Consider the following 23,796-nt stretch of genomic DNA (forward strand, 5'->3'; position numbering starts at 1 on the left):
TCTGTGGGAATTATTATGACCCCTCCCATACAAATGCTCGTACGACTCCTCTACTATAATGGTTTTTTTAGAGTAAATAAGTAACTGTTTTTTTTAGTATTTATTTCAAACATAAAATAACATAAACACAAAAGAATATACGTTGATTTTACTATAAATTTAGTCATCTGTCATAGTTTTGATGATATGTTGAAGGATCATTTTACTGAATAATACTTAAATTATATATACATGACATTACGCTCTTCAAAACCCCTCTATGTGTTGGATCTACATCCTCATGGACGTCTTATAGATAGATGACCGCGTGCAGAAGATGGAGATACAAATTTACAAAAAAAAAAAACATTGATACATCATGCCTTACAGGAAGTTACGCCACCAAATTGGCTTTCGTTGCAGAGTTGCTCGATATAATGATCGGTTTCAGACACTCAAAGAAATTCATTAAAGTGCACAAAGCGCACTATTGTGAAGACCAGCTACCGATCAACCATGACATCTTAATAGATCGCTACAAATTATTGTGGTTCGTCAAGATCTCACATCGACGCATGAAATCGATCGTGGCCATACAATAACGCTCTTTCATGACGTAACATTGCATTTCGCGGTTTGATTGATTGTAGTCTCACAGATAGGACCTTATGGCGCTTGATTCACACTTATGTTAGATTTATCTCGTAATAGTGGCCTAGTTTTTTTTTTGCTTTTACGGTCTCAATTATCATTTTATTTAATTGTAGGTCAATGCCTTGTTCTGGGTTTATTTTTAGCGTGTTTGTTTATTTGTTTTTTTTTTTCTTCACCGGCGCTGGTTTCTTATCTTGTAATTCATTGCGAGTACTTTTAATTGCTTTGGCACATAGGTGTAAGTTTAGTAAAGATATCATTGATTTGACTGCTTTCAAGCGTGTTTCACTTTCATTCAATTCTTTTGTCCGTAATTCGATTAGCTCCAGTGTCACTTGACAATCCAACTACAAAACCCGCTATACGATTGTTGGACAAATTCAGATCGTGCTTACCTTTAAATAGTTCTGTATTGTGTTCGAAATAACCTTGCATTCTAACTCTTCTTGCAACTATTTTATTTTTGCTAGCGGATCTTTTCACAGTAATAGGCTGTGTTAAAATGCTTCGAGTTTCTTTTTAGGGTTCCGTAGTCAACTAGGAATCCTTATAGTTTCGCCATGTCTGTCTGTCCGTCCGTCCGTCCGTCCGTCCGTCCGTCCGTCCGTCCGTCCGTCCGTCCGTCCGTCCGTCCGTCCGTCCGCGGATAATCTCAGTAACCGTTAGCACTAGAAAGCTGAAATTTGGTACCAATATGTATATTAATCACGCCAACAAAGTGCAAAAATAAAAAATGGAAAAAATGTTTTATTAGGGTACTCCCCCTACATGTAAAGTGGGGGCTGATTTTTTTTTTCATTCCAACCCCAACGTGTGATATATTGTTGGATAGGTATTTAAAAATGAATAAGGGTTTACTAAGATCGATTTTTGATAATATTAATATTTTCGGAAATAATCGCTCCTAAAGGAAAAAAAAGTGCGTCCCCCCCCTCTAACTTTTGAACCATATGTTTAAAAAATATGAAAAAAATCACAAAAGTAGAACTTTATAAAGACTTTCTAGGAAAATTGTTTTGAACTTGATAGGTTCAGTAGTTTCTGAGAAAAATACGGAAAACTACGGAACCCTACACTGAGCGTGGCCCGACACGCTCTTGGCCGGTTTTTTCATCAGAATTGTGAATTGTGACATGACATGGCACATATTTTTGCATTACGCTTACGCTTACTAGGACCGAAGCTTTATGTATGAAAGCTCACAAACCCTTGGCAAAGCCCTTTTTTAACCCCGGACGCAAAAACGGAGTTATAAGTTTGACGTGTCTGTCTGTCTGTCCGTCTGTCTGTCTGTCTGTCTGTTTGTCTGTCTGTCTGTCTGTGTGTGTGTCTGTCTGTGGCATCGTAGCTCCCGAACGGATGAACCGATGTAGATTTAGTTTTTATTGTCTGAAAGTTGAGTTAGTCGGGAGTGTTCTTAGCCATGTTTCATGAAAATCGGTCTACTATGTCGCAGTCGGGGGTTTTTTCAAAATTTTTCATAATGTAAGGAAAGTTAAATACTTACAAAAAACCTTCTATTAAGTACGAATTCAATGAAACTTTATAAATGGATTATGGTATAATTATGATTTGCCGGAAATCCATAGTTATTAAACTATCTTATTAATATGTAATATATTTTTTCTTAGAACGATAAAATGTATAAAAACACAAGTTACGTTATATATTTAAAGCGTGGCAGCGTTAATAGAATAAAATAGTATAGAATTAATTACACACACACACACAAAAACACGTTGTCCCACATTAGAGAATTAGCAGATTAGGCCTCAGCCCTGTTAATTCAAATATTCATTGAACATTTCATGCCAAGTGCACGATAGAACAGGCCCCGTAGCTGAATGGCATTTCAATCTATCCATATCGCTCTTGCGCATTGGCGCGACAGAGCCAGACTGCATTTCTGCGGAGTTTCACATCGGAGAAATGCCATTCGGCTATGGAGCCTGGCCTGTCATGATTTTTTGTAAAGATCATATTAAAAGCAATAACAATCACTTCTTGTTACATAATTTTGAGCCCAATGATATTCCTTTTACTCTGGATACTGGTTTGTTACCTGCATAAATTTGCATTTAAAATTCAAGCAATTAAACCTTACAGAAAAAGCTGTTTATATTCATTTGTAGCACTACGGTTGAAGCATAGAATATGGATGGAAAGAGGACAGCAAAACCATAAACGGAGCGGTTAGCTGTCTCGTTCATTTCAATCGACTGAGAAATATTGTTTGCAAACGAGAAATTCTGCAATATTGACGTAAGAACTGCACGGTAAGTGGATTAGATTTAATGGTATTGAGAAAAATTATGTTGCTTTGCGGAGCTATCAGATATAACCTATATGTGTAAATATGGAATACGCAGATATACTTTCTCTTAGTGTTTACCTATTTCAACGTTTAAAACTATGGGTAATATTTTGGGGCTTCTAAAAACTAACATTGAATCAGACTATTTAGCAGTATTAGCTATATTCCTTGCTCCCTTTTTGTCTCCCGTTGTATGGGTCTCGAATTTTGCAGTTATTGTTAGGTGGATCGGTGCCCAGTTTGGGAACAAATGCTATATTGTATTGTAAACATCGACGGTGCAAGATCAAGTTGATTAGAGTGAATGACATCCCTGACTCAAGTTTTCCGTTAGAACTTGAGCCAACAGAACAATTATCATTAGACACTCCAACATCCCTCTTGAGTCTCTTGACGGAAATCCACGTCACACAGGCAGCCTGCAATGTCCGGCAGGTAGTCGTCAATCTCCGTGACTCGTTCGGATGACGTCGTGAGCCCACCCAACCGGCGGCGTTGGCGCATAACAGTATCACTGTGTTCAGTTGGTACAAGTAATTTACACTTGCATACTTATTTTCATTCCCCATATTGATTTCCGTATTTATTCTAAGTAATCAATCCAACTATGATGCTTCACTCATGTTGTAGGTTTTGTTGGAATAATAAGATATGTAAGTGAGCGAGTCAGTGACAAGACATACCAACTGTGCAGAAACCATATATTGTTTTATAACATAATGCATTCGATAATATCGGCACCCTACGAATGCAAGGCTTTCTTGCCTCAAACGCAATATCAGTAGGTAAGCAATTCGGTGGGGAATTGAAGATTCAAATATGGGGAATATTTAAACTCTAACGTCTAAGAGATTTAGAGTTAGGCCAAGCTTTGTTGGCAGCGATTTTGATAGCATAGACTATGCAACTGTTATTTTATAGGTCAAAATTTATGGTAGAGGTATAAAATAACACTTGTGCTATCATAATCGTTGCTAATTCCAACTCGACGCTAACCATGCAACGCTTCGCCCACGCCAGCATTTCATACACTAAAACCGATATATCCCTATGTTTCCAAGTAACCTTTATCAAGTAGACAGTTTCATACTTACACCAGCCAACTACAGTTGCGCGGAGCCCTAAGGACCGGTATAACCTGGCCCGGTTTCATTTCACAGAAAGCGTGAGCGGGAACAAAACACTGTGACGGATTTGTCGGGAACAAATTCTATATTTATTACCTTCATAGCCACTTTATGACTTTATTGCTTATTTGAACCTAATATGAATAATGTTATTGCAAATTTCATGACACTCGATATTTGATTTGTAAATGTTATGTCCTCATTGAGATTGTTCATTCTTACAATGGTTTTCTCAAGTTCCTTATTGAATTTCGATTTAATACAACTGCCTGGTAATACAACCTTGAATTAAAAAAATTACTATACCAAATCCAACGCACATAGAAGTAGTAGTTTATCCGGAGTGCGCGACCTAACTTTCAAACCCTTACCTCAGTTGAAGGTATCAACGGCAGCCACGGAAAATCCAGCGAAACTTAACACGTGAACGCGCATTTTCACGGAACCCTAAAAAGAAGAGGTAAGCTTTGTCCCAATAACCGGGGACACGTCTTGCGTCTTGTCTTGTGCCATTGACCCACTACAGGTTTTTGTACGGATAACGGACGGCACACTTGATGTTTTATTGATACCGTACCTAATGATTTTTAACTATTGGTTTCAGCTGGCTCACACTGTCGTCTATTGGTTTCAATAGATTAAGATAAGAAGCGTGCCGCCATAGTCGATGATCAAACTATAAGGTAGATACATACCTAGTTTGTGCGAAAACTGAAACTATAGTTGTACTCAAGAATATTATTTTCAAATTGTAAACTCATTAAATACTCATTTAGAAAAATTATCAGCGAGAACTATAGTAGTTATGGGAGACATCAACATAAATTTGATTCCTAGAGCACAAGGGCAATTGTATGAGTACAACAATAGACATGCCTACTTGAATATGCTTAGCTTACATGGTATTCTTCCTGGCCTTCTTAAACCAACAAGATTATCAAGTTGTCTGGATCATATTATGTTAAAGATACACAAAGCAACGACATTAGCTCATACGGCAGTCCTCAACACAACAATAACGGATCATAAAACTATCCTCTTGGATTTATCCCTTGACTTTAATAAAAATACAACCCCTAAATCTAAAGAAATAATAGATTACGAAAAAGCTGCAAAAATATTACTAGACAAAAACCTCAACTTACTACTTTCCTGTAATAATCCTGACACCATAGTACAAGAACTTACAACTAAAATGAATGAGTCACTTAACGAAAGCAAAACAGTGAAGCATATTCCTAGAAATCAAAGGATTATAAATCCCTGGATAACCCCGGGTATTCTGCGTTGCATAAATAATAGGAATAAAATGCAGAAGAACCTCCGATCGGACCCAGAAAACGAAGTCCTGAAAACCACATTTAAAAGGTACCGAAATTACATTAGCAATTTAATCAAAAAACTTAAACGTGACTATGATCGAAAACTGTTAGAAAATACGAAAAAGAACTCAAAAGCTCTCTGGACTTCGATAAAAACTATTACCAGTTACAAAACTGCTAAGTCAGACAATACTGAGTTGCTTAAATACAAACCTAATCCCGTTGAAGCAGTTAACCAGGTTAACTACTTCTTCACCAATATTGGACAAAAGTTAGCTTCAAATATAACTTCAAATTATTATTCTGCCCCATTGTGCAGGGACACTAGCGTTAGAGGTACCAACAACTCCAATTCGTTTGTATTACTGGAAACGGATCCCTTGGAAGTTGAAAATACCCTAATGACATTAAAATAAGAAAGTGCACCTGGTATCGACGGGATACCCGTCAAATTTCTAAAAACATGTAAATCTATAATATCTCCGGTGATTAGTCACATGGTGAACTTATGCTTTTCTCAAAGTGTCTTCCCTAAACTACTAAAAAAATCACTTGTCACGCCGGTTTACAAGAGTGGGGAGAAAACAGAGCCAAATAACTATAGGCCAATATCAGTACTTACATCAATATCGAAAATCATAGAAAAAATAACAAATAAACGACTAATTAATTACTTTAATAAATATAACATAATCTCAAACTTTCAATTTGGATTTCGTAAAGAAAAATCAACTGAAGATGCCATTCTAAATCTAATATCCACCATTTGCAATGAATCCGTAAATGGCAGAAAATGTCTTGCTGTGTTTCTAGATTTAAAAAAGGCATTTGACACAGTTTCTCTTCCCACTCTTGTAGACAAGCTAGAACGCTACGGTGTCAGGGGAAAGCCGCTCGATTTTCTGAGTGACTACCTTGGTGAGCGTACTCAAAGCGTCAGGATAGGAAATTACATTAGCACGGAAGCTGAAGTGACATGTGGCGTGCCCCAAGGCAGCGTCCTGGGACCAACCCTATTTCTTGTCTATATAAATGACTTGGCAGACATGGTAGCCCAAGATGGACATACTATCTTATACGCGGATGACACTGTTGTACTGTTTGCTGGACAGGACTGGGGTTCGGTCCATGACGCTGCTGAGAAGGGCCTCTACCGAATCAGCTTATGGCTAAAAAAAAACCTACTTACGTTAAACACAGATAAATGTAATTACATATGTTTTTCAAAAAATTGTAGAACTCAGCCACAAAAAAATCTTAAATTAAAAATACACGAATGTAACTACAACAATAACACCAATTGCCAATGTACACCTTTAAATAAAGTAGCATCTTCTAAATACCTAGGCATTATAATAGATCAACGTCTATCCTGGCATGAACACATTGAGTACATAACGTCCCGGATAAGAAAACTAGTATGGCTATTTAAAATATTAAGACACGTCGCAAATAAAACTCTTTTGCATCAAATATATACAGCGCTAGCACAATCAATAATGTCGTACTGTATACCTGTTTGGGGTGCCGCAGATAAAACTAAATACCTGGAAGTAGAGAGAGGGCAGAGGTACTTACTAAAAACAATGTATTTTAAACCACAAAGGTACCCCACTAAAGAACTGTATGCTCATAGTAAAGCTTTAAGTATGCGCAAATTGTACATTACCTCTGCAATATTAAAACTCCATAGGTCTACACCATTTAATCCTAATTTGCTAACACAAAGAAGGAATCACAGAGTTATATCCCTACCTAGATGCAATTCAGCATTTCAGAGAAGGCAATTTGAGGTACAGTCTGCAATTATATACAATAAGATAAATAAGGAAATTAATATATACCCCTAAATAGATACGATTGCAAAAAAACAATAACTAATTGGCTAGGTGAGCTTGACTACAAAGCTACTGAGGATTTGATTAGTAAATAACCAATAAAATTAAACACGCACACACACACACACACACACACACACACACACACACACACACACACACACACACACACACACACACACACACACACACACACACACACACACACACACACACACACACACACACACACACACACACACACTTGCATACGCGCGAACACACAACTGCATGCTACTTATTATAAGAAAATTGTATTGTATAAACAAATAAAGCACTTACCACTTACCTGTTCATCTCAATAGTATATTAGAAATAAAAAATGTACCATATAGTAAAAGATCATAAACTGTAATTCTGGAAGAGCGAGGTCTCCTGATACAGGTACTTCGTACCCACTAGGACTCGACAACTATGTATTTAGCAATGTTGATTTTTTTATAAAATAAATCATTTTCATTTTCATGTGATTAGTGATTAATACTCACATTCTTGTAGACATTATTATTGAAAACGTCGTAGACGAATAAATAGAAAGTCATTTCAGAAACCGTTTACTCGTGATTTATTGGCTTTCCTTGGCACCCAGAAGTAGATTTATTTTTAAGACACATACGGGTCGAACACGATAAAATAGCATTATTAATTTATTACCTTTTACCCAACGTTTCGATTTCGGTTTTGTATGTGTCTTAAAAAATGTGTACAAAACGCGAGAACTTGAAGTGTTAAAAGCTCGGCCACACATACGCGTTATGACAGCGTAGGCGGAGCGTTAGCGGAGCGTTAGCGGAGCGTCAGCGGAGCGCATTGATAGCGGTGCGCCGGACGAACGCTGGCGTTGCGTTCAGCGAGCGCCGGCGGGAACTAACGAGCGCGGATTGCGAGCGGAATGCGCGCACATGCGGCGCACCGCTGACGCTACGTTATCAAAACGCTTTATGTGCGGCGGAGGCTTTATAGTAGATTTATTGTTATTGCCAAAAAAATCAACAATTAATTAAAGGGGGAGAAGAGTAATTCAAAAACTCTCTTATTAATAATACGAATATCTTGTATACACAAGTTGGATAAAGGTACCTAATAAAAAATATAAATAATTGGTCAGTTCAGTACTGCAAACACCACTAAGCACATTGTCATCACGTTGTGGTCAGCGGTCACTGACTCGAGCTATATCACTATATCAGTTTTGGGAGATTGGCCATTTCCTCCTCTAATCTGTCGACTATCGTTTTCGGGTTTAATTATGCGTTGGACCGTTGGAACCAACAATTTGTAGTGATTTGAAGCCATAATGTAGGAGTTTTGTGGTACAGTTATGGTTATTACCCGTTCTAAAATTGGTTATTAAGACTCTCCGAGAAGATTGAGTGATTCTTGACTGACACATTTTCAATAATCTTATGGAAATTTGATATTACCATATTCTTTGACGATATTTAATACGAATCTTAACTTTGCCTCCGTATTTCACTAATTATGTGAAATGTAAGATCTATTGCGGAGGAAACCTGACCACGCCAGGCAATAGCGGCGGTATCTAAACAAAGCATCTTATTTACTATATTATAATCATTCAATAATTAACTTTATAGCCTTTTGTTACAGTTTATATTTAATTCAGCAGCATCCCTGCATTTAATCATTAAAAGCGGTCGTTCCAAAAGTAAGGTTAAGTAAACGGAATACGAGTTGTTTCTCATTCAAGTGTGACAACAAGTAGCGATAAAGAGCCCTGTGAGAACGAGACGCTCTGAAAACTGCGGTTTGCTGTCCACAATCGTACTGAGCAATATAATAAAAAGTTTAGTAATGCGAGCCTGCTTACCTAGGTCATTGTATGAAAATTAAAACTATTGTGAAATTGTTTTGTTACGATCGATTAGATTATAGATTCTCGTGTTAGCTATCCATGGTTATTTTTTTTGTCTTTTGCTGCTGTTAGTCAGAAAGAATCTTCGTAATTACCTGTGAAGATTCTTTGAATTTTTTGCTTGAAACATATATACCTTTACTTTGAACTAGCATTAATGCAGTCATGCGTAAAATGAAATAAATTACTAACGATACCAACATTCCAAATTCTTATACGCAATGATATTTTAAAGAATGATTTTTGTAATACATACATAATTAGCAGCCAAGTCGTGTACCTTTTATGCTGACCCCCATGCCACTATTGCCACTAATGTAAGCGAGAATACGAAGTCGACTCACGGTTCTTAAAGAATAATGACATCTCTGTATAAAAGGTTGATGATCAGCTGTCGAAATGTTTGTCTTGTGACTGTGATAATCATCGACATATAAAGCTTTTAACATATCTCTTTCTTTTGTTTTCTTTGGTGATAATCAAGTCTCATTACAATCGTTGTAATTGTCATCAGCAGATATCGTAAATTTTTTAGCAATTTCGGTGCAGGATTGTCGTTTTAAAATATGTATGTCCTTATCTTGTTGGGGTAACTAACAATATTTAAAATGAACCTCAGTTATATTGATCATCTACCTAAAAATGTTTAAATCCCTTTTTTGTACCATGTTGCATTGCACCGAAATTGCTAGAAAATTTACGATGTCAGGTCATCAGTCACTGGGTTTTTTTGCTCTACCGTTCACTTATATACATTCTGATATACGACCTCACCGCCGCCATTAGTATCTCTTAAGGTAGAATAATTACAAGTACTAGTTCCCACGAATTCCTAATTGTATATTTTACACACAGCACGGAATTGTCATTATTTAGCTATTATTATCTTGGCAGCGTTTACTTAGCAAAATAAAGGAAGCACGAAGCTTGTTCACGTCATGTATTATGATTAATATCTGGGCAACCGAGCTTCGCTCGGTTCTGTTTCGTATCCTTGACATGTGTCGCCATCTAGTTCAAAAATGAATAGTACCTACATCGAGCGAAAGAATTCTCAGCCTTAACAACACAACTACTCCACACGAGATGGCGCGCATTTCGCCACAAAAACTCAAATAGTGTATTTTCTATTCGTTTTAGCCTTGACCTGTGTCGCCATCTAGTGTTTGCAATAAATAGTACTTACATCGACCGAAAGAATTCTGTCTTAACAGTACAACTACTGCACACGAGATGGCGCGCGAAGAAAAACGCATGAAAACTCGAAAATTCGCGTTTTCCGTGACCTAAGGATAAGTTAGACCGATTTTTCACAAACCCCCACATAACAAATTTCTGCGAAATCGTTAGAGCGGTTTCCGAGATCGTCAGTGTAAATAAATAAATATATAAATAAATAAATAAATAAATATACAAGAATTGCTCGTTTAAAAGTATAAGATTATGAAAGCGTGCTTCATTTTGCTTGATCATTTGCCTATTGACATTTAGAGTAACAGTTGTTCCGATTATTACCACATTGCTAATACTATACATATTAGATAAGCTGTGTTTTTATTAAACCTAATCACAATTAAGTAAATAAATTTCTTTTAAAGTTTATTTTACATATTAACCTTAATAATTGGTTTGTTTACAGATTCCAAGATGGTGGTACGATTATGATACGGCGCAATATTTAGGTAAGTTTGTCCAAACGTATTTTGTAACAGAAGTCTTTGTCATAAGAACATAATGGGTCTACACTGGCATCTAATCCACTCCCTAAGTGGATGAATGCCCAGTTTCAAAAGCGCGGGTGCGGCACTGAACCGAAAGCTCAAGGAATTGGACTACCTACGCTTCGTCTGTGACAAAATAAAGTCATTAAATTATTTTGTCGCGGCCTGACAGTGCAATGACGATGATTTAAAATAAACCCGGCTACCACATAAGGGTCTGCAAAAGTTATTCAACGAGTTCCAGATTGCTTTATGGCCTAACGCAGTCGTGAATGTTGACGTACGACGATCGTAAGTTTACATCGATAGATAGGAATGCCAAATACAAGCGGTATATGTCGTGAATCCGAGTTTCCTGCTTGGCTAGGCATAAAACATGATACGCATTCGTTACTTAAAACAATATTTGCACAAATGAAATTATAGTAAAATGGCACCATTATCATAAACTTTAAAACTATATAAGGATGTAGGGGACATTGGTGGTCATTCGATTTATTTGTACCAACAACGAAATGATTTACGCCAACATGATAGCCGGCAGGAACAGAGCAAGTATAAAATTCAATTGAAAATGCACACAAACAAGTAGCTAATTCGAGTTATAAAGTCGCCGTTTCTTCCCAGTTACTGTAGGTGTTACAAATTGTGCCCCTAGGCTTTGTTAACGATACGTTTAGTTTCAAAGTCTACAGAGTGGACTGGATATAGTAGATCAATTGGTTACGGCAGCATATAGTTACGTCGGCGGAATTTCTAATACAAAGTGGCGTCAATGTGCAGTTGCGGAATTCTCAAATACCGCTGATCTGAATGTAACTGTAAACTACCAGTCATTGGTTCTGTTAGTTTGTTTACGTATATGGGTATACAAATGTATGCAGACACGGCAGTAAGATCTGTGCTGGCGTTTTGCTTAAATGCTAATGTTTACTAACTGACTTCTACTAGTTTGATGTCGTACCTACCTTAACTAGTTTAGTAACATGATACTCGAATAAAATTCACATGACATCGAACTATTATATTCTGAACATATCATTTACCACATGTCATTACATTGATGGCTTAACCTTTAAATTACAATGCACAGCGAAAAATATCTTTGAATTACCGATTATTATATTTCACATGCGTGCAATTTATCACGAGTAAAAGCAAGTCAAAGATCGCAGTTCGACTCTGAGACACCGACGTAAAAACTGGGCCGTGGTTGCATGCGCGTCTACGTTTACTCTTAAACCATTTGCTTAATATACGCTGTAAGTTTATATTGCGCAACGGCTTGATTGACCGACTGCTGCGCAAGTAAATGTGGTAGTTTACTAGCGTCGCTACTTACACGTAAAACAAAAAAAGAACGACGTGTTAAGCGCTCTGGAAGTATGAACGGTGTCTTTGATCATGAGCGTTTTTTTTTTCATATTAATTTATGACGGTCATTACATTAAACAACCTTACATATATCAGCGCAGAATCGGCAGACATACCTACTTTTTCTATCGATATCTCAGGACTCTGAGGTGAGGCTTGAGCTACATTAGGTACACCAGTAACATATTTAGCAAAAATCGGCTGTAGGTACATAACGTGTCATTCACGAAGACGAGCGCCACGACTCGTAAATCGTAATATCATGTTATTAAATGATGGATTTTTACGAATTTGTGTACAAAACTCCATCGACATGAACTACACATATGTCACAGTCGACTTCAATGTTACATCGACATATCTCATATTAACGCAAAGTGCTACGCAACTTGCAGTCGATACCTAACAGTGACTGAAATAGCCCATTGTCCTTACTTTTATTAATGCACTTAAAGAGACAATTTTAATAATGAACAGATAAAGTTTAATCCGCAGACAATTCGTGTGTTTGCATCTGCAGGCTCTGAGAGTAACGGTTGCCTGCCCTCATTGCGGGGTGATAACTCGCACCAGATAGGAGAACTGATTGCTGCCAATTGGAATAAATAATACAACGGGAAACCAATTATTTTAAAGCAACTTTTCTACTTCGGGCGTTAACATAGTTTTCTTTCATTTTTTTAACATTCGATACTAAAAACAAAATTTGACAAACTATGATATCCGCGATCACTCTCAGCTCTCTTTCAAGCCCAAAAAGAGTGAGTGAAGAAGCCTGTCAAGGTACACAATTTTGTTCTGTTCAATGTATTTGTATGCTTCCGCACAGAATGTGACAAACATCACAAACAGTAACGGTTTAGCTCTTAAGTAGACCCCGCGTACCACATTCTGATGTAACAAGCAGCATGTATTTGTTAGCACTAACGTCCTTCTATCTCTGTCAGTGTCGCGCGCTGTATCATCAATTGTACGCGGACTGCTCTATATCCTGCCTCCGTACCGATCTTACCGCAGATTGTCTCCCACGAGATTGATGAACTACACGCGCTCATCACTTCGTACCGCGCAGTCATAGGTCTCTGAAGAGAGAAAATATAGCTTTAGTAGCACTCTCAATCCTTGACTATGTTACACTGCAGTTTAGTACGGTCACGGACTTTAATTGTAGATCCACTTCTAACTCTTTTTATACTGGACATGTCATAGCTTAACTATGGCATAACAAAAGTATTGTAGCCTCTATTTGGCTCTACAGTCCTTGAGTGTACGCTTGAATTGGTATAATTTGTTAGTATATAAGCTTTTACTGAATGTATGTAGTTGTATGTCGGCTGGGAAGGTTGTACGTACATTTATTTATTTATTTAAACAGGGTGTCCACTTTCTGGAAAGTCAGGGAAAAGTCAGGGAAGCTCATAGTGGTCATGGAAAGTCAGGGAAAGTCAGGGAAATGATTTGGAGGTCAGGGAAAAATTTGGCACCAAGAAAAAAAACAAAAAGTATTGAAAAATTTATATGGTTTCTTGGGTTGGCCACATCCATGACAGCAAAGATGGATCGCGGTAGTGATTTTAAGGCAACTTAGAATTGTTTCTTTAGACTATTTATGACAAGTATAGTGCCTGGCCTCCATCCCAGTGATTACTAATGAGGGATATCTTCATGCTCTAGCTGACCTTAATTTATCTATACATAAATATTTGTACATCATTCATAATGGGCGACGTGAAAACGACAAAGTTACGTCGCTGTCCAAATTCTAAGTATCTATCCAACGTTTCAAAGCGGAGTTTCTGATAAAGCCAATGGCGCAAAACGTCACATAGAGGCGCAATTTTATATGAGTCAAAGGAGCATAGTAGGATAATAAGCCTGACGATAAGAATCACTTAGTAACCTAAAGGCATGTCGAGGCCAAACACCTAAATGGGCATCTCGATTCTGACAACAGACAAAAAATTTCGCGCTCGCTTCGCTCGCGTTTACTACTTTTACAGTGGTCATATTTTAGTTTTCGGTCACGCTCACTACGCTCAAAATCTCGTTTTCATTTCAAGCCTGCTTTGCTGCTCTCCTACTCGTTCTGGTACTCCATTTTGTTTGCTATGTTAATGTACTATCAGCTGCAAAAGTGCATGGCGAATTTATCAATGAGTTCATTTATACTTTCTCCATGCAATTTTTCAGCTCACTGTACGTAATAACTACTATCAGTCCCAGGGACGTATAAAAGGAGAAAATTTTTCGCGTTCGCTGCGCTCGCGATATTTTTTTCTACCATACCATATTCAAGGATGCCGAAACTCAAACTCGCTCTACTCTGATAGAGTGCACGGGCCGGCACTGCACTGGTATAACCAAAAGTAAATGGCGATAACTACCAACTACATATTTCGTTAATGTTAGTTTTATAAAAACAGAAATTAAAGTTTAATAGTTAACATAAAGGTAAAAAAAACCGTAGGCATAAAAGTATGAACTGCCTTGCAAATTTTAATATGCGTACTTTACGTACGTGAGAAAAAATTGCTGTGACAGACGGACAGACAGACGCACGAGTGATCATATAAGGCTTCCGTTTTTCTAAAAAAAAAAACTGCTTTTTTCAGGTTTTTTTTTTCATGACAGAAAAAAACCGTTTTTTCACAACCCTGAGCAAAAGTGGTAAAAATGTCATCATAGAATGAAAATTTGGTCAGGGAAATTTTCTTAAATGGTCATGGAAAGTCAGGGAAAAGTCAGGGATTTTTTTTTGGGTTTTGTCGTGGACACCCTGTTAAACTTTATTGCACAGTAAAAATATACAGTTACAAAAGGCGGACTTAATGCTACATGGCATTTTCTACCAGTCAACCTTTAGGCCAAACAGAGAAGACCAAAAAAAGGTGCGGGATATGTAAAGAACACTAAAGACTTGATTTTATTGGACTACGTTAAAGAAAAAAATAGGGACTTATATACATATAAATTACATATTATAGATTTACATAAATATAACATATATACATACATACATATACATTTAAATATATATATATATATATATATATATATATATATATACCTGCTCTAAATATACTTAGTCTTGATACTTACATTCAACATGCGGGATCTCTAGGGAGGTAATCCTATATTCCGTACCAACTAACGGTTCACATTTATCTGCTTTTGGTCCTGCTTTAAAAGTATCATGCGTTCGTGTTTTAAATACCTGATACAAAGATTCCTTATTTGTCGTTCTATCGTTCCGGTCATTAAAGTAATTGGCGTGTTTGAAATTCTAAGATTAAACAAAATTGTTGTTAGTTTAAACTTAAAATCTATGCCGCTTTAATCGATTTACGGTATCGTTCGACCTTATGACTCCCGTGGTTAAAAATTGGGACGTAACTATTGACTTAATATTATCGTCGCTCAGCGTAGGTAACTGTTTTCTTAATCCCTTATCGCTATAATAGATTTGTTTATGGGGAAAATTGGGGTCGATCTCACTTATTAGTTATTACGTTTCTGAATAAATTATTCAAAATTTACTCAATCTAAATCTGAAAGGTACGCGATGGACTGACATACCCGAAATGGACATTATTTTCAGTCCCAGGGTAGGAACGAACGAGTTCATCCTAAGTTGCGAATTTGAGATGTTAAAACGCAAACTTTTCAAACAAAGCAAAACCGTGACGACGTGTGCCGCGGGCACTGAAATCTCAAATTAAAATCATCGCCTAATGTTACAATGATCTATCGATACACATCAATAATTGCACGGCTCGTGTAATTGACGTGAAAATCCGATGTAATAGCCCTCAATGGAGTCGCGTTACACAACTTTCTTCGCGGATATCAATCTAAATTGTATTTGGAAGAATAATGAAATGGCGTACTGTGCATACTATTTAATTTGCTACTCAAAATTAGAGTGACGCAACGGTTAATATGAAACATGTACACTAATAAGATCTCTTGTAAGATCGGTTTCTTTTTAGTTAGAATGAAATTGGCTCATTGAAGCTTTTATAAGCTCAGACTCGGAGCGAATAAATTATATTTTTTATTTTTTCATTTGTGCACACCTGTGATATGACACAAGGATTCCGAAATTGTCTGTAGCTTAAACTAGTTTTGCCTGATACCTGATCTGACTACTTACTAAAATGATTAATGCGATTCTCTATATATGGGTAGGCTTAAACTTCTAACTATTCGCACTAGGAGAAAGCGAGTACGGCAAAATACTCGTAATCTTCATTCTTAACTACATCACCTTGGTGGCCCCGAATTTGGTCAGTGTTCTTGACAAGAGTCAACTGCCTCCTGTATTGTTATTTTTATACAACGTTCAATGCTCTCGGCTTGTTTGTCTTCATGGTAATTAACTTTTTCGTTGCATTTCATTATAGAAGTAACTGTTTTCTGAGCGTCGTTTTATTGAACCGTGATCATATTTGGGTGCAATTTAATTTCGTTTACTGCTAGGATCTTTCTGAAAGGTATCAACCGGCTTTTTAATTATAGCCGACGATGTCGCTAATTTGAAAGTTGCTTGTGGTGGAATGAGTTGACAGACTCTCAGAGAGAGAATCTGTAGACTTGAAGAGAGATAGACTTGCATAATTTTTTTTTAAATTCTTCTAATCAAATTCTGCAATTTATATAACCACCGTTAGAAATGCAAACTAACAAATAGGACCGTTAAGATGAGTTCTTTGCCAGCGGTACAGAGCATTGTTATTTGCCAAGCAAATATCTCTATCAGGCCCTTTGATGCGTTGCATAGATTGCGGCTGAGTCGCCGAAGATACGACCTTAAATTCCGACCGCGGCGATCCGCGATAAGCGATACATAAACGATCTTGATATTCGAGTACCGTTCTCGTTAAATTATCGCTCACGTTTCGCTACCGAGCTGGCGCCCTAGTATTACGGTATTGCTCGAAATTACGACGTTTTGAGCAAGACCCATCGTCACACTATCAGGGACGTGACTGGCGTTAAGTGAGAGCTTACGTGGTAGCACGTAGTCTAAAGATAAAACGTCAAAAGTATTCGTCCACGTTCAGTCTCTCTATTTTCAAAATCTCACGCGCCTTCACCTGCTGTGCTGCGTTTTCATGTCTCCAATTTTAACTGTTTTGCTTGCTTTGCTTTCCAATTACCTCTTATTTACAAATTTTGTTGTTGGGTTATTACGTGTACCACTGGTTTTGTTTACTGTCTAAATTACATACAAACGTATGCATACACATATATCAATCAATCAATCAATCAAACATTTATTTCAGAATTTTTACATTCTATAGCATGGTTAGTAACAACATAATTATAATATAATTTAACAGAATTAGAATTACAATACATGTTCGTATATATGATTTTTTTTTTTTTTATTATAAATGGGCTTACTCTTGACCACAGACTAGCCAAAGGCAAAGACGATACGAATTAATAAGTGATATAATGATTATTTTGTTTTTGTTGACTACAAGACACCAGTAATTAAATTCACTATCGTGTCTGTGTTAAATCGTAACGTCTATCGTAATCGTAACTGGCCGTCAACAAAAAATAAACTCGATTAAGAGCTGTCAAAAATGTCTTGGTGATTATCTAAGAATCTTTTGAAATTTATTAGAGACTTCATGTTTCTCTTAAAATGTCAGCTTTTTGTATTCGTCTCAAACCAGTGATTTATTATTTAGTTCCAATTGTAAGTAATGATTTATTGCACTTGCAATATTTAATTTTTTTTTTGTTGATAGAACTAAAAAGGTAAGCTACTTTGGTCTAATTGTTTTTGTAAGTCCGTTAATTGGTTACGACAGTTTCAAATAGACTTTTGATAACTGACCTAATTTTGGTAGTAGGAATCAGTGTTACAGAACAAGCTTCAGTAGTTAGCATGAGTGAGGCTTTACGTGTAAGACTCAGTGGGGAGTAGGGTATCTTCGCTTTCGGATTCGCTTACCCAGTAACTACTGATCGTGCGCGACTGCCTCCGACCAACACATGCTATGTGGACGTGTAAATGTAAATAACTGACTTATCCGCTCAAAGATACCGTGTCCCGTTTTGCATATCTCGGGGCTATATCTATGGGTTAATCAAATATCTAATGAATCAATTCAATCTTGATGTGAGCCCTTTTCTAAACTGTTGCGGATTATTCTACGAGCGGAATTTACTATTTAAATCAAGATCAAAATTAACGTGACCTCTGCAAGACGTTTGTGCATCGATTATACATGTTAATTATATGTTTATTCTGCACACTAATACTTACATTAAGTACATAATTATTTGTTTCCAAGTTTTTGTTATAGGTATAAGTAAATCACTGCCGCTGTCGTTGTCAAGAAATTACAACTATCGTAAACGTTGTTATACCTGTATTAAGTCAAATCTGAGCAAATGCCATTATAACCCGACTCCGTAAATAGGTCATATACCTTAAAAATTTAATCGTTAGTTCTAGTGTTATTTCATTAATTTTCCATTTATAAACATTGATGATTCATCGTGAATATATCATAAGAAATGCTATATTCTCAGCATAAGTAGCAGCTTGCCAGACATCTTGGATGGCTGTCGACGTCGCCGTATAAACACAGCTTTAAATACACAATCAACAACCACATTTCAAACTAGTTCTCATTTAAAATTTTCTCGCAATCCTCGACGGAGCTGACAGTGGACAGTTGCGTTGGTAGAGTCGAGTTGCTGATAAAGATTCTGTCACCAATAAAACCTTAAGGTTTGCTTACGAGTAAAACAACTGTATATCGCGTTGGAAAACAATTTTACCACTACCTGGGTGTCTCCTAAAAACGCCTAATTTTGCAAAGTCAGCATAATTTATCTGTTTATATGGCCATTAGGTTACATTTGCTGTATAACAGCTGAATAAAGGCATTTTTTAACGCTTTAGGCTGTACTAAAGGTACATAAAGAGCTATGTAAAAGCTCTATAATAGCGAAGGCAGCCCAATACTCTTAAATGGGCACAAATTAGACAGCCTTAAGGGTACATAGCTAAACGGTCACATTATATACGTGATTTCATACATTTAGGTGAAATGCAAACAAATTTTTACTTATATTCTAGCTAGGTTGGAACTTTAGTGAGTGAAACTTTAATGGTGAATGGTTTATCTGTTGGTATTGGTAACTACGTTTTGTTTTGTATATCTTACGCAAATATGTTTGGGAATGAAAGTTTACCGACATTATATATACATATTTACTAACAAAATTTTAATGCGCCACGTAAATATTCAGTTTTTAATTAGTTACGACATATAAATAAGATCTGATGAAATATTTTTTTTTGTGTTTTGGAGAGATTTATACAATACAAAGTCAGCATTATGGTATTAAAAAGCTATAACTGATACAATACATTCATAATTTATACCCAAAATATCATAAAAGTCGAAAATTAATCAGGATGAATTTATAGGTTAAACAATAAAAATGGTGGATTCATAATAAAGACGAGGAGGTTACAAGTTACCATAAAATAACATTTATTCAGCTTATTCCTAGTTAATAATCTACAAGTGTACCACTATAAAGCAATAGCCGTTATTACGGTACACAAGTGTCCCACAAAATAGCTACCAGGCGTCTAGTGGGTGTTTTAAACAGCCGCTATGCAGATAATAATAAAGGCGATATAAAGGCTGATTTGTGGTATAAATGTTCAACTCTAAGCAGTATTATACGCCACATTTTCTCCATTATACCTCTTTTGGCTTTTTAATGGTCCACATGTGCTATCTTAAAAAGTCAGCGTTTTAAAAGGTCACAAGTGGCCTCATACCGCTTTTGGCGTAGTGTGATCTACTACGCAGCTCTTATTACGTTCTAGGCTGTCAAAAATGCTAATAGCTGAATAAGGTCGTTGCAAATATACCATTACAGCACTATTGGCGAATTAGTGGTACTGTTCTCCACCGTAATGCAGCTCTTAAACTGCTTAAGCTGTTTAAATTTCACTGAATGCTACTATGCAGCCGAAGGTTCCTCTGAACGCTCTTATAACAGTGCTAAAACGCGTAGGGCTCCGAATAGACCCTAATGTGTACACTTATACAGCTATCTGTGCTACTTGGGTAGGTTATCTGATGTAATGTGTGTGTGGTAAACGCATCGCGTTTAATGCGGCGTTTATCGCATAAAACAAACATGTGCTTAAAGATTGCGTGTGTATGTCTATCTGTCTATGTATGTATGTATTTATTTTCTTTTATGCTCAATTCCGTTGTTTATGTTATTTGTCAAACGAATTAAGGTAAAGTACCTATATACATAGCAGGAGCAAGTTTAAGCAGAAATAAATACAGCATAATCTTTTCCAACGCTTTGTTGAAAGTTGACTTCACTCATAATAAGGTACCGCTGTGCCTTCACATTCTATCCAAAGGAGATAACATTGCGATGTCTGGACGACTGCGGTACGCCTACGTGGTACCGCTCTATAAATTGCGCTTCGTTATGCAAAGACTCGACAGAGTCGGCAGGTGGCCCTTCAACTTTGAGACGCTTTCCTGTTATGAAGCCTGTTTGTGTTCGGCATCTGCTGTTTTTGGAGTTTTTCCATCCATTTTACAAAATTATTTAAATAAGGTTAATGCACAAAAAGGGGTTGTGTTAGTCATTTTAAACTGTCCCTTTGCGGTTTAGCAGTTTGTGTTTAATTTTTGCGCGCTTGTCCATACAAGTGTAATTTGCGTATGACATACCGTTGTTCCATCTTTGTTATAGTTGACAGTATTTCCATTTATTTAGGATGGCTGGCAATCCTGAACTGTGCGTTTCTTCAGAAATTTCCTGCCTCGCACAGCTAAACTGGAATGAACTGTCGCCTGCGGTATTTCCGGACCGATACGAACTTCAAGAAAAGAGTGTACATTCATCTTAAATGCCGGAAACGAACCTCCAATCCTTCAGGTGTTTCTGTCTGGAAGTGTTATTTAATGATGCGATGCGGCACTGTGTGTGATATTTGCGCGTTTCTGTTTAATGGAAACGGCTGTAGATAAAATAAGGTTCAATTTTCAATACCAAATACTTATAGTTATGATAGGCTCCTGCTTTGCTCGGGTGTAACACAGGCAAACGCTGCTTTTTAGGGTTCCGTAGTCAACTAGGAACCCTTATAGTTTCGCCATGTCTGTCTGTCCGGCCGTCCGTCAGCGGATAATCTCAGTAACCGTTAGCACTAGAAAGCTGAAATTTGGACCCAGTATGTATATCAAATCAATCACGCCAACAAAGTTCAAAAAAAAAATGGCAAAAATGTTTTATTAGGGTACCCCCCCCCATGTAAAGTGGGGGCTGATTTTTTTTTCATTCCAACCACAACGTGTGATATATTGTTGGATAGGTATTTAAAAATGAATAAGGGTTTACTAAGATTGTTTTTTGATAATATTGATATTTTCGGAAATAATCGCTCCTAAAGGAAAAAAAGTGCGTCCCCCCCCCTCTAACTTTTGAACCATAAGTTTAAAAAATATGAAAAAAATCACAAAACTAGAACTTTATAACGACTTTCTAGGAAAATTGTTTTGAACTTGATAGGTTCTGACCGTAGCCCGACACGCTCTTGGCCGGTTTTTTTTATTGGACTTGTCTTGATGAGTACCCGAAGTCTAGCTGATGCTGAACCCTGGCTGCACCTAGGAGAACTCGGGTTTAGTGTAACACAGGCAAACGCTGTTTTCGTCATCGGACTTGTCTTGATGAGTACTCGAGTGAGCAGTACCCGAAGTGCAGTTGATGCTGAACCCTGGCTGCACCTAGGGGAACTCGGGTTTAGTGTCACACAGGCAAACGCTGTTTTCGTCATCGGACTTGTCTTGATGAGTACTCGAGTGAGCAGTACCCGAAGTCCAGCTGATGCTGAACCCTGGCTGCACCTAGAGGAACTCGGGTTTAGTGTAACCCAGGCAAACGCTGTTTTCGTCATCGGACTTGTCTTGATGAGTACTCGAGCGAGCAGTACCCAAAGTCCAGCTGATGCTGAACTCTGGCTGCACCTATGGGAACTCGGGTTTAGTGTAACACAGGCAAACGCTGTTTTCGTCATCGGACTTGTCTTGATGAGTACTCGAGTAAGCAGTACCCGAAGTCCAGCTGATGCTGAACCCTGGCTGCATCTAGGAGAACTCGGGTTTAGTGTAACACAGGCAAACGCTGTTTTCGTCATCGGACTTGTCTTGATGAGTACTCGAGTGAGCAGTACCCAAAGTCCAGCTGATGCGGAACCCTGGCTGCACCTTTGGGAACTCGGGTTTAGTGTAACACAGGCAAAAGCTGTTTTCGTCATCGGACTTGTCTTGATGAGTACTCGAGTGAGCGGTACCCGAAGTGCAGTTGATGCTGAACCCTGGCTGCACCTAGGGGAACTCGGGTTTAGTGTTACACAGGCAAACGCTGTTTTCGTCATCGGACTTGTCTTGATGAGTACTCGAGTGAGCAGTACCCGAAATCCAGCTGATGCTAAACCCTGGCTGCAGCTAGGGGAACTCGGGTTTAGTGTAACCCAGGCAAACGCTGTTTTCGTCATCGGACTTGTCTTGATGAGTACTCGAGCGAGCAGTACCCAAAGTCCAGCTGATGCTGAACTCTGGCTGCACCTATGGGAACTCGGGTTTAGTGTAACACAGGCAAACGCTGTTTTCGTCATCGGACTTGTCTTGATGAGTAGTTGAGTACTCGAGTGAGCAGTACCCGAAATCCAGCTGATGCTAAACCCTGGCTGCAGCTAGGGGAACTCGGGTTTAGTGTAACCCAGGCAAACGCTGTTTTCGTCATCGGACTTGTCTTGATGAGTACTCGAGCAAGCAGTACCCAAAGTCCAGCTGATGCTGAACTCTGGCTGCACCTAAGGGAACTCGGGTTTAGTGTAACACAGGCTAACGCTGTTTTCGTTATCGGACTTGTCTTGATGAGTACTCAAGTGAACAGTACCCGAAGTCCAGCTGATGCTGAACCCTGGCTGCATCTAGAGGAACTCGGGTTTCGTGTAACACAGGCAAACGCTGTTTTCGTCATCGGACTTGTCTTGATGAGTACTCGAGTGAGCAGTACCCAAAGTCCAGCTGATGCTGAACTCTGGCTGCACCTAGTTGAACTCGGGTTTAGTGTAACACAACACAGGCAAACGCTGTTTTCGTCATCGGACTTGTCTTGAGTACTCGAGTGAGCAGTACCCAGTACCCAAAGTCCAGCTGATGCTGAACTCTGTTTGCACCTAGGGGAACTCGGGTTTAGTGTAACACAGGCAAACGCTGTTTTCGTCATCGGACTTGTCTTAATGAGTATTTGGGTGAGCTGTACCCAAGATAGAGCTGATGCTGAAACCTAGCTGTACCTAGGGGAACTCGGGTTTGGTGTAACATAGGCAAACGCTGTTTGCGTCATCGGACATGTCTTGACGAGGACTTGGGTGCGCAGTAGCGCAAGACAGCGCTGTAGCTGAGCCCTGGCGGTATCTAGGGCAACTCTGGTTTCGGTACATTATAATATAGAAATATTTCATGCAA

The 23,796-nt window shown here is 38.0% G+C and overlaps 1 protein-coding gene across 1 annotated transcript in view; it reads left to right on the top strand.

Annotated features, from left to right (window-relative positions):
- Positions 1-23,796, top strand: part of LOC125235638 (cadherin-99C) — a 166,856-nt gene that overhangs the window by 58,914 nt on the left and 84,146 nt on the right. Inside the window, 1 exon segment of the mRNA XM_048142241.1 lies at positions 10,789-10,831. The gene's annotated coding sequence lies outside the window, so the exon portion shown is untranslated.

The sequence above is a fragment of the Leguminivora glycinivorella genome, chromosome 2, assembly GCF_023078275.1.
Source record: "Leguminivora glycinivorella isolate SPB_JAAS2020 chromosome 2, LegGlyc_1.1, whole genome shotgun sequence".
Taxonomy (NCBI): Eukaryota; Metazoa; Arthropoda; class Insecta; order Lepidoptera; family Tortricidae; genus Leguminivora; species Leguminivora glycinivorella.